The 12141-nt window shown below is 38.2% G+C and overlaps 1 protein-coding gene across 2 annotated transcripts in view; it reads right to left on the bottom strand.

Annotated features, from left to right (window-relative positions):
• Positions 1-11492: 11492 nt before the first annotated feature.
• The window catches only part of SHC3 (SHC adaptor protein 3), a 99387-nt gene continuing 98738 nt past the window's right edge, over positions 11493-12141 (bottom strand). For both annotated transcript variants that reach the window (XM_069961699.1, XM_069961700.1), the window contains one exon: positions 11493-12141. This exon is cut by the window's right edge and continues 328 nt beyond it. The gene's annotated coding sequence lies outside the window, so the exon portion shown is untranslated.

Below are 12141 nucleotides of genomic sequence, written 5' to 3'. Positions count from 1 at the left end.
ACCCCTGCCTATGGTAGTTATCTGGACGAACACTTTGAGGAGGTACTGTAATTTTTAATACATTGAATCATTGACATGTTGTTCAGACATATCAAAAGTGAAGATTGTACTGGGTCTCAGTCCTGAGGCCCACTACATTTATTAATTATAACCGGGGGAACTGTGCTGCGCTTCACACCCCTCTGGGTGCCGATTCCAACTGATAGCAAGAGTCAGGCTCTGTTTTAAGTCTATAGAGCCCAACTTCTGTAATCAGACAGATCGGGCAGCAGGTTGGGGAGTGAAGCATTTGGCCATGCAATTTCCCCAGCTATACCCCATGATCACAGTGGGTCTGAGGACTGAGACTCGGTGTGATCTCACTTTTTTACATGTCTGAACAACATTTTAATTATTATTACCAATGACAGTAAAGCTGTATTATTTCAAAATGAATTTGATTTCTTGTCAAAATACGTGATCCTTAGCAGTTATCCTTATATCAGTTCTTCACTAGCAAACAGCAGAACAATTACATTGACGTCAATAGCAGAAGTCAACTTTAAAAGCGAAATATGAGATCATACTTGTTAAGACCATGGTCACACGATGATGAAATGGAGTCTGTCTTTTTTGGACAGCCATTATTTAACGGCAAAAGACATTGATGATGACAGCCGCAGACAATGATCACAATCATTATTTGTGGACATCATTTCCAAAAGACGGTCTGCTTTTACTGTTAGATGACAGCCATCCAAAAAATGGTTGTCATTTCGACATTATATGAACATAAGCTAATAGTGGGTGCGTTGTTCTATGTTTTACTTTAACTAAAAAGAAACCCTAAGTCAATGTAAAAAAGCTCTCCCATTTAAACACGGCAAATAAGGCCAGGTTCACACTACCTATAACACCGGCCTTTCTGTGACCCGGCTGGGTCACAGAATGGGCGGTGTTACTGAAGATCATCCTAGCCGGTACTGTGGTACCAGCTCGATGATGTTCATTTCTGATGAATTGGGATGCCGGCACATCCGTGTGCTCCAGCATCCTAATTCGCTGCTGCACACAATGGAGCATGCGGCCAGAGCTGCAGGCTCAATTTTGTGAAATGACAGGTTCTCTGCGGCCGCTATTCAATGAACAGCAGCCGCAGAAAACTGACATGTCAGTTTTTCCTGCGGCTAGATGGAATCCTGGCCGGAGTGTATACTATGGGGAAGATTTATCAAAGATGGTGTAAAGTGAAACTGGCTCAGTTGTCCCTAGCAACCAATCAGATTACACCTTTCATTTTCAAAAGAGTCTGTGAGGAATGAAAGGTGAAATCTGTTTGGTTGCTAGGGGCAACTGAGCCAGTTTCACTTTACACCATCTTTGATAAATCTCCCCCATAGTGTAAAGTGAAACTGTCTCAGTTGCCCCTAGCAACCAATCAAATTCCACCTTTTATTTACCAAAGAGTCTGTGAGGAATAAAAGGTGGAATCTGATTGGTTGCTAGGGGCAACTGAGCCATTTTCACTTTTCACCATGTTTGATAAATCTCCCTCTATGTGTATACGCTCTGGTTGGATTCCATTCATTCACATACAACTTATGTGTTGTATAAATCATGGCCGTTGTTACAAATTGCACACATACGTGTGTGAACATTACTGAAACGAGTAATAGAAATGGTGCACAATGGCGTTCTGTAAATGCCAGGATGTGAAGAAGTAACAAAAAATAAATACTTTGTCATCTCCAACAACAATTCTCTAGATGTTTAATTTATTCTTGTAGTTCTTGTAGTTGCCTTTAGTATTTAGTTATGTGTTTTCTTCAAAAACACATTATTATTCATTATTTGCACCTTTATCTTAATGTCATCTTAGGTGACCACCTACTCCACTTACTCCTCATCTTGGCCCTGTGCTCAGTTATTATTTAGTAAGTCCATTAAAACATTAATAGTACAAGCTTGAAAGGCTACGGAAACAAAAAATATGCTTTGAGAACCAGAACAGCAGAGCAAGTCAATGTTACATCCCTCAGAGAAAAACAAAGAACGGATTTTAGCACAAGGTATAACAGTAGTGTAAAATGGTCACTTGCTGCAAGAAACCTTACATAAATTAATAGCACATTTTAATATAAAAACCTCCCAAACTCAAAATGGATAATTTCACCTAAGTTTTAGCTGCCCATACAAGTCAATGAAGAGGGAAGGAGGAACGAGGAGAGGGGATTTCTGAGTTGTTATGAGCAACAATACTTGACATTTACTTAAGGCCCATATTCTGTATAAAGATTTACAAAAATGTTAATTTTCATTGACACACTTTTAGACAATGCTACATCGTCATAGCCAAGGCACGTTTTTCTCATTGAAGTTTTTAACATATTTAAATAGCTTTTATATTTAAGAGCTGCCACATAAAAATTTTGTAAATTAGGCCTAAGGGCATGCTGCAGATTCTATGTTACAGATTTTATGCTATGTAAATTAATATAAATAAATAACTCAACAAGGCATAGCATCTTCAGCATCAAATCCACAAGGTGTACAGTACATGTGAACATACCCCTAATTTAACAAGAAGTGACTTTTATTTCAGTTGTCATAGTTATAAGGTGTCTATATAAGGTGTCACAGTTGACAGTATATCAGAGCAAAAAACCAAGCCATGAGGAGGAAAGAACTGCCTGTAGAGCTCAGAGACATGATTGTGTAGAGAAACAGATCTGGAGAATTCTTAAATGGAAGAAGTTTGGAACAACCAGGTGAAAAGGTGACCAACAACCCAATGGTCACTCTGCCTGGACTACAAGATTCTCATGAAAGTCTGTCTGGAGTTTGCAAAAACGCACCTTTCTTGTAAGAAACAAGATTCACTGGTCTGATGAAAACCAAGATTGACTTTTTTGGCTTTAATTCTAAGTGTCATGTCTGGAGGAAACCAAGCACTGCTCATCACCTGCTCAACCCCATCACTATAGTCAAGTTTTCAGGTGAGGCATGTGAATACAAGTTGTAAATTTTAATATATTCATATTTACTGTTATTTGGTGTGAATACATTAAAATGCACATTTTTGTGTTTAGAAGTACAGTATATATCAGAGACTCCTGGACCCCAATGCAAATGTGGGTTGGTATGATATAGTGGACTATAAAACATTATCATTTTTGCCCCAAAAGTGAACATTTATACATTGTTTTCAGGCTACCCATGTGAGGGTTTGTTTTTTTGCACGGTGAGTTGTATTTTTTTAATGGTACCATTCAATGTACCATATTATTGTACCATATACCTTTTGACACATACAGTAGCCCCAAGTATCAATCCAAACTGCTTTTCTTTAATAAAGGTATTTTGTTGATATTGTCATGTGTGACTGTTCTCTGTGAATTACAAGCTGTTATTAATATACCTTCCTTTATACCAGTGGTCTTTAACCCCTTCAACACCCAACCCATTAGTGCCCGGATGTTTGAGTAAAATTAATGCAATGTTGCTCCTCGTCTTCTAAGAGGAACCAAAACATTTTTTTTTTCACCTACAGAGCTGGTTGTGGTGTCAATTTTTGCGCCATGATCTCTAGTTATTTTTAGTATCATATTGCTGTAAGAGAAAAATTTTAATCGCTTTTTATTAATTTTTCCTGATATATCATTTGAAAAAATCAGCAATCCAGGTGTTGTTCTCTTCCCCCCCCCCCTCCCGTTTACGCTGGTCAACATGCAGGAACAATAATGTTATATTTTAATAGATCGGACAATTCCACAGGCTAAAATATATAACATGTTTATTTATTTATTTAAAATATTTTTATTTTTAATGGGCACGGAGGTATATTAAACTATTATTGAGGAGGGTTATAAGGTTTTTTTAATACTTTTAAAAACTTTTTTATTACACTTTTTTATACTTTTATTTACTTTAAAACATGCAATCAATAGATGGCATATACTGATCTATGCTATGCCATAGCATAGAATGGATCAGTGTTATCAGTGATCTGTGAATAGAGCCTGCCTGAGAGCAGACTCTATGCACAGATGGAAGATCCGACAGAAAGGAGATGAGTGGCTTACCCCATCTGTCGGTACAAGCGATCGGGACCCCGGCAGCCCGATCACTCAGTGACAGGAGATTGTCCTGTCACTTAGTACCTTAAACACCCCGATCGCTATAGATCGCAGCATTTGAGGGGTTAATGACAGGCAGCTGCAGGATGACATCCGTCTGTCCTAATTTCTGTCTCCCAGGACACTGCAGAGGTCCCGCACACATTACACCCCTCTCACAGTCAGGAACATATACGGGTATGTGCAGCAAGAATGTATATCTACGCATTGCTAACGTGAAGGGGTTAAGATGTGGTTCTTCAGTTGCAAAACTATCATTCCTGCTGTACCCTGATAGTCGGAGAGCCACCGACTGAAGTTCAATGCTTGTGTAATTGTTTTTGTCATATCATTCAGTTTACTTCATAAAGAAACATATTTGTTTAAAATTATCTCCTTTGTCATAAACAACCATGATTTTACATCTGGTGATTTTATTAATGAGTAGAGATGAGCAATAAACAGCATTAAAATAGGATATTATGGAAGATTTTATTGTATCATAAGGTAGACCAGTAAAGCTATAAAATGCTGTAATTTAAAAATGACATTGCTGCTATGGTAGCCTCTCTATGTTCACACACTGTAACATCAGCCCAAAATAAGCGCAAAAGGTTGGGCATTTTATATCTAAAAATATGTTAGGCAGGGTTCACACTGCATTTTTGCAATCAGTTTTTTTCATCCGTTTTTAAAAAAAAAAACGGATGAAAAACGGATTGCAAAGCCGGATGCATTTGTGTGCATCCGTTTTGATCCGTTTTTACATTGACTTCCATTATAAAAAAAAAACGGATCAAAACAGATCTGTTTTTTTTGACGGACACAAAAACGTTGCTGACACTATTTTTTTTGTCCGTAAAAAAACGGATACGTTAAACGTATGCTAAAAACGCAGTGTGAACCCAGCCTTATAGTAACAGCTATAAAAAAATGTCTGTTATACCAACCACCATAAGAAAAAAAGAGCGTGTTCATTATTAAAGGGGAACTCCAGATAAGGAAAACTTTTTTCTATTAAAAGTACATAAAAATTTATATAGATGTCTCTATATAATGCAATATCATATCTGTACGGTTCTGTCACACCAGTAGCTGACTGACATTCAGGAAGTGAAGAAAACTCTGTGCCAATCCACATTGTCTCTTGCTCCCTCTGCTCTCCCACCTTAGGAGACAAAGATTCCATGCCTCTGTCTCACATTGTGTGTGTTTGCTGAGGACAGGCTGATGATGCAGACAGGGGACAGGGCATGATGTCACAGGAGGCTTGGCTGGATCCCCCAATCCCAGGAGTGATTCACCATCTCTGACAAGCCCCTCTCTACACCTGAGCAGCAAGGAGTGACAGAAGCAGCTGCTGCAGCTTCACTGTGCAATAGTCTGTAGTGAAATTAGGGCCATATTCACACATGCTGAAGTTTTATTGCTGTACTGCAGCGTCTTCACAGAAATGATGCAGTAGCACAATTAAATGATGCTAAACAGCACAGAGGATCAGAACCGGCATTGCCAATCCAACCTGCACAAAATAACTTCCCATGTAAGATAATATGGGATAAAGTCCTTATTGATGGGCTCAAGGTCAAAGACAAAAGATGCCCGATCATAATACGTGCGTGGAGATGAAAAGAATTTTTTTTTAATTTAAATTCAAAAAGTTCTTTATTCCAATATTGCGTTACAGGTAGTAACAATGTGCTGTGTGAGTGGAAACAGTTCTGCAAATAATTCAATAACACAGGGAATAGCGAGGAATGGGCAGGGTGGGGGACTGTGATGAACAAATGAGAGAAACCAATGCATTATAAAATCTGTAGTACTGTGTACAACTGCTCAACCAGGAAGTACAGCCACACAATACAGAACAAAGACCACCAAAACAACCTCCTTCTGCTGCAGGTTTTACCTCTATTTTTTACCTCTGCCTGGAGTTCCCCTTTAACAGCTGTGAGTGAAAAAAGCTACCGAAAAAATCTTAACCAATTTCTATTGCATTGCTTTTTTATAAAAACCACATAATGTCTTTGCTTGGCTTTTTGAGGGCTGTTTTTTTTAGGCGGCCATCCTTTTGCACCTAAATAATGATTATTATTTGTGGACAAAAAAAAGGATGTTGTGGTTTTGGGCAATTTCTGTACCGCCCAATAAAAGTTTGTAAAAATAGCCTGAGGCTGGGTTTACACATCATTAGGTAAAGAGAAATGGCGGTAAAATAGTTATATAAAGCAGCAGTTCTTATTTTTTTTTATATCTAACAAAGCGTTCAGTTAAGGTCTATGTCCTCACATACACATTTTGTCTGATCTTTTACAGGCCTTACCAAAAAACAACCCAAAAAATGCCAATGCGGCGCTAAACGGAACTGAAAAAACGTTGTGTGAACATAGCCCAATGGTGTTTTTGAGACAACAAAACAATCCCATGGAAGTCTATGGTTCACCCACTGTAAAATAAAGGTAAAGTAGAGTGGCACATAGACTCTATAATGTCTTTTTTTGGCCATATCGTGGACACTTTTTTGGATATGGTCGTTTTATGCACATAAAAAAGGAAGTTGTGGGAACATGGCCCATGGCTGTATTCATGTTTTCCAGGACTCCGTAGGGCTGCATCCAATTTCAAATGCAGCACGCTCAGGTTTGGACAAATCCGAGCTTGCTTGAGGTTTGCTTATCGCTATTCAAAATTATTTTTACTCAAAATTACAGCCGTATTTAGCTTTTATTATAAAAGGTGAAAAAGTGGTGCGTGGGACTTTTCTCCACATTAATTATGCATTTTAGACACTTTTCCACTACTACAGACACCCTGCCTGGTACGAAAATGGGGAGGGGCTTATGCCAAAATGGGGAGTGGTCTATTTTGCACTTAAAAATGCACCTGAATCTGACAGAAAATTCTGGTGGACTTTAAGCCAAGTAATAGATGGTGTAAACTTTACACTAATAAACTAGACAATCTTTAAGTGCAACAGATTTATCAAACAGCCTGATACATCTGCAACATTTAGTCTAAGTTTGCACTTTTTAGTAAATGTGGGCCAAATGTGGGCCATTTTCCCATTGTTGGAACATAGCCTGATGCTGATATTAGGGTAAAGCAAGGCTGAAATGATAAAATGGGATGTAAACTTTTTAGTCAGTTTGTATAAATTGCTCTTTACAAAAACAACACTTTTTGTACGACTCCAATAATGGCCAAGAAAAGTGTGTGTGAACATAATCTCAGATGTTTTCCAGCCAGTAATGTTTCTGTCCTCGTGTTTGCTGAGTAGTTGGCCTCCTCCCGATGTAATGTACCAGCTGTGCTGTATGCTTTGAGCCATTTAGTTGCCTAACATGTGCTTATCTTTTTTTTCATGTTCATCTGATTCTCTTTTTCTGAAACTGCAGCTGTATTCCCCTCCTTTCTGTCTTGTTTCTGTATTATTTTACACTAGATAGTTTTTTTGTTTTTTGTTCCAAACATTTACACAGAACCTGCAGGCAGGGGAAAGGGTTAGGTGGAAGGTGAGGAGGTGAGGAAGACAACAATTTCCAATAAAAGATATTTAACAAATTTAATGCATTCACATGTACCACTAAATTATACAAAATAACAACATTAAATTATAATGGTGGCCACTTTATCGATAGAGAAGGTGACTATAATTCCAACAATGTATTACTTATTTCATGCAGCAGATCTCAGGCTATGTACTCACAATGTAAAAATAAGGGCAAATAATAGTTGTTATTACTAAGCACGATGAACAAGGGCTGTTATTTGCCCTTATGTTTTTTTTATTCTTTATTTACCGGACAAGTGGAGGTGGTGCGGCAACATGCCCACCAGTACTTCTCGGAAAACAGAATCAAGACATAAACATAAAGGTAAGCACAAGAAAATGTAAGGTATCAATCATCCAACACCCTACCATACAGCATAAGGGACCATCGGGGGCCATACTGGGCCCGCCCCTGCATCCAATGTTTTTTTATTTAACGAAAGAAGAGAAGATAGAAAAAGAGAGAGAAGAAGAAGGGAAAAAAGAAAAGAAAAAAAAAACAGAGGGGATGTGTTAGGACTCCTGACGTCGCCGATGTGTGCGGCCAAAGCATACATAACAACTGCTCAGGCTGGTTGCTGGGGGCGCGACAATGGCGTCCATAGCAGCCAGACTGCTTCTTATGGTTTTCACCTACTCTGCTCTGCTATTCCATGTTGTAGCAGAGGCCAGGGTTTCACTCCCCTGGCTGTTCAGCATAGGTGTTGTGTGTGCTAACTGATTGTTGACTGACAGCTGAATCACCAGTAAGCTGTCGGTATCTGTGCAGGACCTGGAGCCTCAGCCCCAATCAAGCCTGAGACTGGGACTACAGGTTGCATAAGTATCTGCATTTGTATTAAGTCCAGTGCCTGCAAAAGTATCTGGTTTCTAGTTTGCTTGACCTTGCGTTCTCCTGCATTAATCGCTGGTTTTCTGACTTCGGCTATTGACCCTTTGACTTTCCCTTGGACACGTTTTGGTACTTTCTCTGACTGGTTGTTTTTTTATTCGGATTTCTGACTTCGCTCCCATTGTGTTGTGTTTGTCTTTATTTTGTTCTGTGTTTCACCTCAGACAGCCCAGGGACTGCCATCCAGTTGTCCATAGCTGTTAGTGCTCTGTGGCAAGTAGGCAGGGACAGCGGGACGGGTACAAACTTGAGGGCTCACCAGTCCTTGCCTCCTGTCCCTTCCTAACAGGGTGAAGGAGGGGGGAATCAGTAGGGCAAGCCATCTCGCGATTGACATATCAGGGGAGTGTACTCTAAAGGTCCCAGAGGTCACGGCTGCAGCAAATCAAAGTTTGTCCGTTAACATAATGAAACTCCAACATGAGCAAACATACCCTGAGCTAACAACTACTGTTCCCCAACCCATCCACAACTGACAGACTCATGTATATCCAGTATTTAAAGGGGTTATTCCGCAATAGAAAAACATGGCCACTTTCTTTCAAAGACAGCACCACTCTTGTCTCCAGTTCCGGTGTAGTTTGCAATTAAGCTCCATTTACTTCAATAGAACTGAGTTGTAGAACCTACACCCAAACTGGAGACAAGAATGGTGCTGTCTCTGGAAAAAAGTGGCCACATTTTTGTAGTTGTCAGTGAACACTGGGTGGGAAAGGAGAGGGGGCGCAGCACTTGTTCATGAATATCCAGGGCTACTTTGTGCACACACCGCACTGGCAGGACTAGTGTGCTGTACTTGAGGTTCACGAAATGAATTTTGAATGATTTTATAAGATCTGCTGTATAAAAAGATGTAATGTATTTTCAGAATCAGGATCTCTGTCATTAGGTTATGCTGCCCTAGACTGACAAAGTAGTTAAAGTATAAACCTAGTGAAGCATTATATCAGCACCTTTTGTATAATTTGACACCATTACTTAGTCTCCATTCATACATGCTCTGTGGTAAGCTAACAAGGTTACCATATTATTTTCCTAGTAGATGTAGACGGCAAGATTCTTTTTATATACCTCAAAAGCAGTGCTGGAAATAATATGGTTATTAGAATATAAAATATATCATTAATATTTTATTATGTATCTTGTATGCTTTCATTAGAATATTTTTTACATTGTACATGAAATTGTTAATCGACTATAAATTTAAATTATTCAGTACAACTTAAAAGTTGGAAAATTATGCATTGCAAAGTGCTTCATGCAACAACTTTACAAAATACGATTATTATTATTTCTCTTTGTAGTTTGTATACCATCATGATACATGTATCAAAAGATGTAAAGAAAAGCAAACATCTGATTGGCTGCTGTTTGATAGAGTATTCTGTGCACCACTTTATCAGGATATTCTGGAACACCATCACCCTTTGGAAATGAGAACTACTAAAGAGCTCACCTATTTACAGTGAACCTCAGCTTTATATGTCTAAATATTGGGAAATTTCTTTAATAACATTTTTTCCAAGTAGAGATGAGCAAATTTACAGTAATAGTTAAACATTTTGCTAGGCTCAGCAGTCAGTTTGTCAGACGGCAGCCTTTGAACTCCATGCCGCCCCCTTTTTGGATGCCTGGAAAAGCTGGATCCAGTCCTGGGAAACTGGGAAAAGTTTTCCAGGACTGGATCCAGCTTATCCAGGCATCTGGAGAGGAGCGGCACAGAGCAGCACAGAGTTCAAAGGCAGCTGGCTGATAAGCCAATAGCCAAGCCTAGTAAAGCGTTTCACTAGTACTGTAAATTCGCTCATCCCTATTCCCAATATATGTACATTACTATTTGAAGGATTTCAGAATTCTTACATCTGCCAGTACTACATTTAGTAGAGACTGCCTACTGCATATTATAGTATCAGTAGTCCGTGTCTGAAAACGGATTCCGGTAAAATCCCAAAGTTTTTTGGGAACCCAGGCAGCAGGAAACAGAGTTGCCAACCTTTGTTTTTATCTGGACATCTTAGCCAAACGCCACCTATTTTTTACAGACATATTAGAAACCCAAAAGAAATTATAACACTTAAAATTTTTATTTGCCTATATATAGATCAGAATATAGATATGAAGACATTAGCATCAATTATTGTCAATTGCCAAATGATAATCATTACAAAATTTCAAAATAATAAGCACCATTTCGTCCAACTTCAAAAACATGAACGACAAGTGGCAGACGTCCGGTCTCAAGTTGGAAAGTTGGCAACAGAGTCTGCAAGAATGCTGAAATCCAGTTGTTCTCAGCTCGATGCATTGAGCCTATTATTTTTTTTCACCATGTAAAGAAATGCAATTCAATAATAATTGTGTACCTCTTCAAGTGAAGCTACGCTTTAAAGTAAGAACGTTCATAAACGTTGCTTATAATCAATAAATTATTAGACTGTACATTTATTCAAAGTAGATGTGGTCATACTAATGTCAACATACGCAGATCCATATTGTGTCCATTTAGTTTCTATATCACGCGAATATTTGGTTACCATAGATCCTTGACTGAAATTCAGTTTTGATCATCTCCGGAATAAAAAATTTTTCCAAGTCTAAAAAAGAACGCCATACCACCGCCCGACCAAGCCAAGACTATTTTTAAGTTTAAAGCAATTTTAGTAGCATGCAACAATATGAGAACATGATGGACATACTGTATGGGAAGAAACTGGATGAGAGTCTACAGTACATAATGCTACCATTCCCAGGCAGCGAATGCTACATACTATTAATGCATTATAAAGATGAAAAAATATCTATGCTTCTCATTTAGGTGATTGTAGGAATATACATATAAAAACTATTTAGAAATGTGTACAAGAAATTGTAGATAAAAATAACGATTTCATAGGCTGGGACACAAATAGGCCTTCAAATATAATATAATATTATATAGAATATATATTTTGTTACATACAGCAATACACCTGAAATACAATAAACCAAACAAATGCATCATATCAAGTGATGCCTTAGAAGATACCATGTTGTACATATCTCTCGCTTTTGATAAAATGCTTTTTGAATAAATAGGTACCGGTATGCTAGCTTCATCAGTGCAAAGTTAGTTAGTTGTAGTACAATGGGATATGAATACCCCTGACCCTATAACTAGACTACCTGTGGCTCATAGCAGCTGGAAAGCTGCATGTTCTGTAATCGTGCTGTATATAAACTGCTAACGTTATATTTAAAAGCCTACAAAAACAACCCAAATCACTGGGGTTTTTTTAATGCTATGTAACAGTACATATTGGATGGTGTGTTCAAGCAATCACATCCACCAATGGAAATAAAATCCCTTTAAATCCTGCAGGTATCTCCAAAATTTTCTTGACACCTTGCAGCACTCCATATTTTATCCAGTTTTCTTGTTTTGTGCTTATTAGGTAAAACCATGATCAGATCATGCAGCATTATAGTTATTAAATCAGAATGCTGCGTTCAACACCAAGCTAAAGTACCACGATTATTGTTCTGTTATCATTAAAACATACCAGTCTTATTCGTTTTCCCCTAATCTCCAAAAATATAAATATATTTATATCTATATATACAGATTT

Source organism: Dendropsophus ebraccatus, chromosome 3, assembly GCF_027789765.1.
Source record: "Dendropsophus ebraccatus isolate aDenEbr1 chromosome 3, aDenEbr1.pat, whole genome shotgun sequence".
NCBI lineage: Eukaryota > Metazoa > Chordata > Amphibia > Anura > Hylidae > Dendropsophus > Dendropsophus ebraccatus.
The sequence above is the reverse complement of the archived record's forward strand: the minus strand, read 5'-3'. Positions and strand labels throughout refer to the sequence as shown.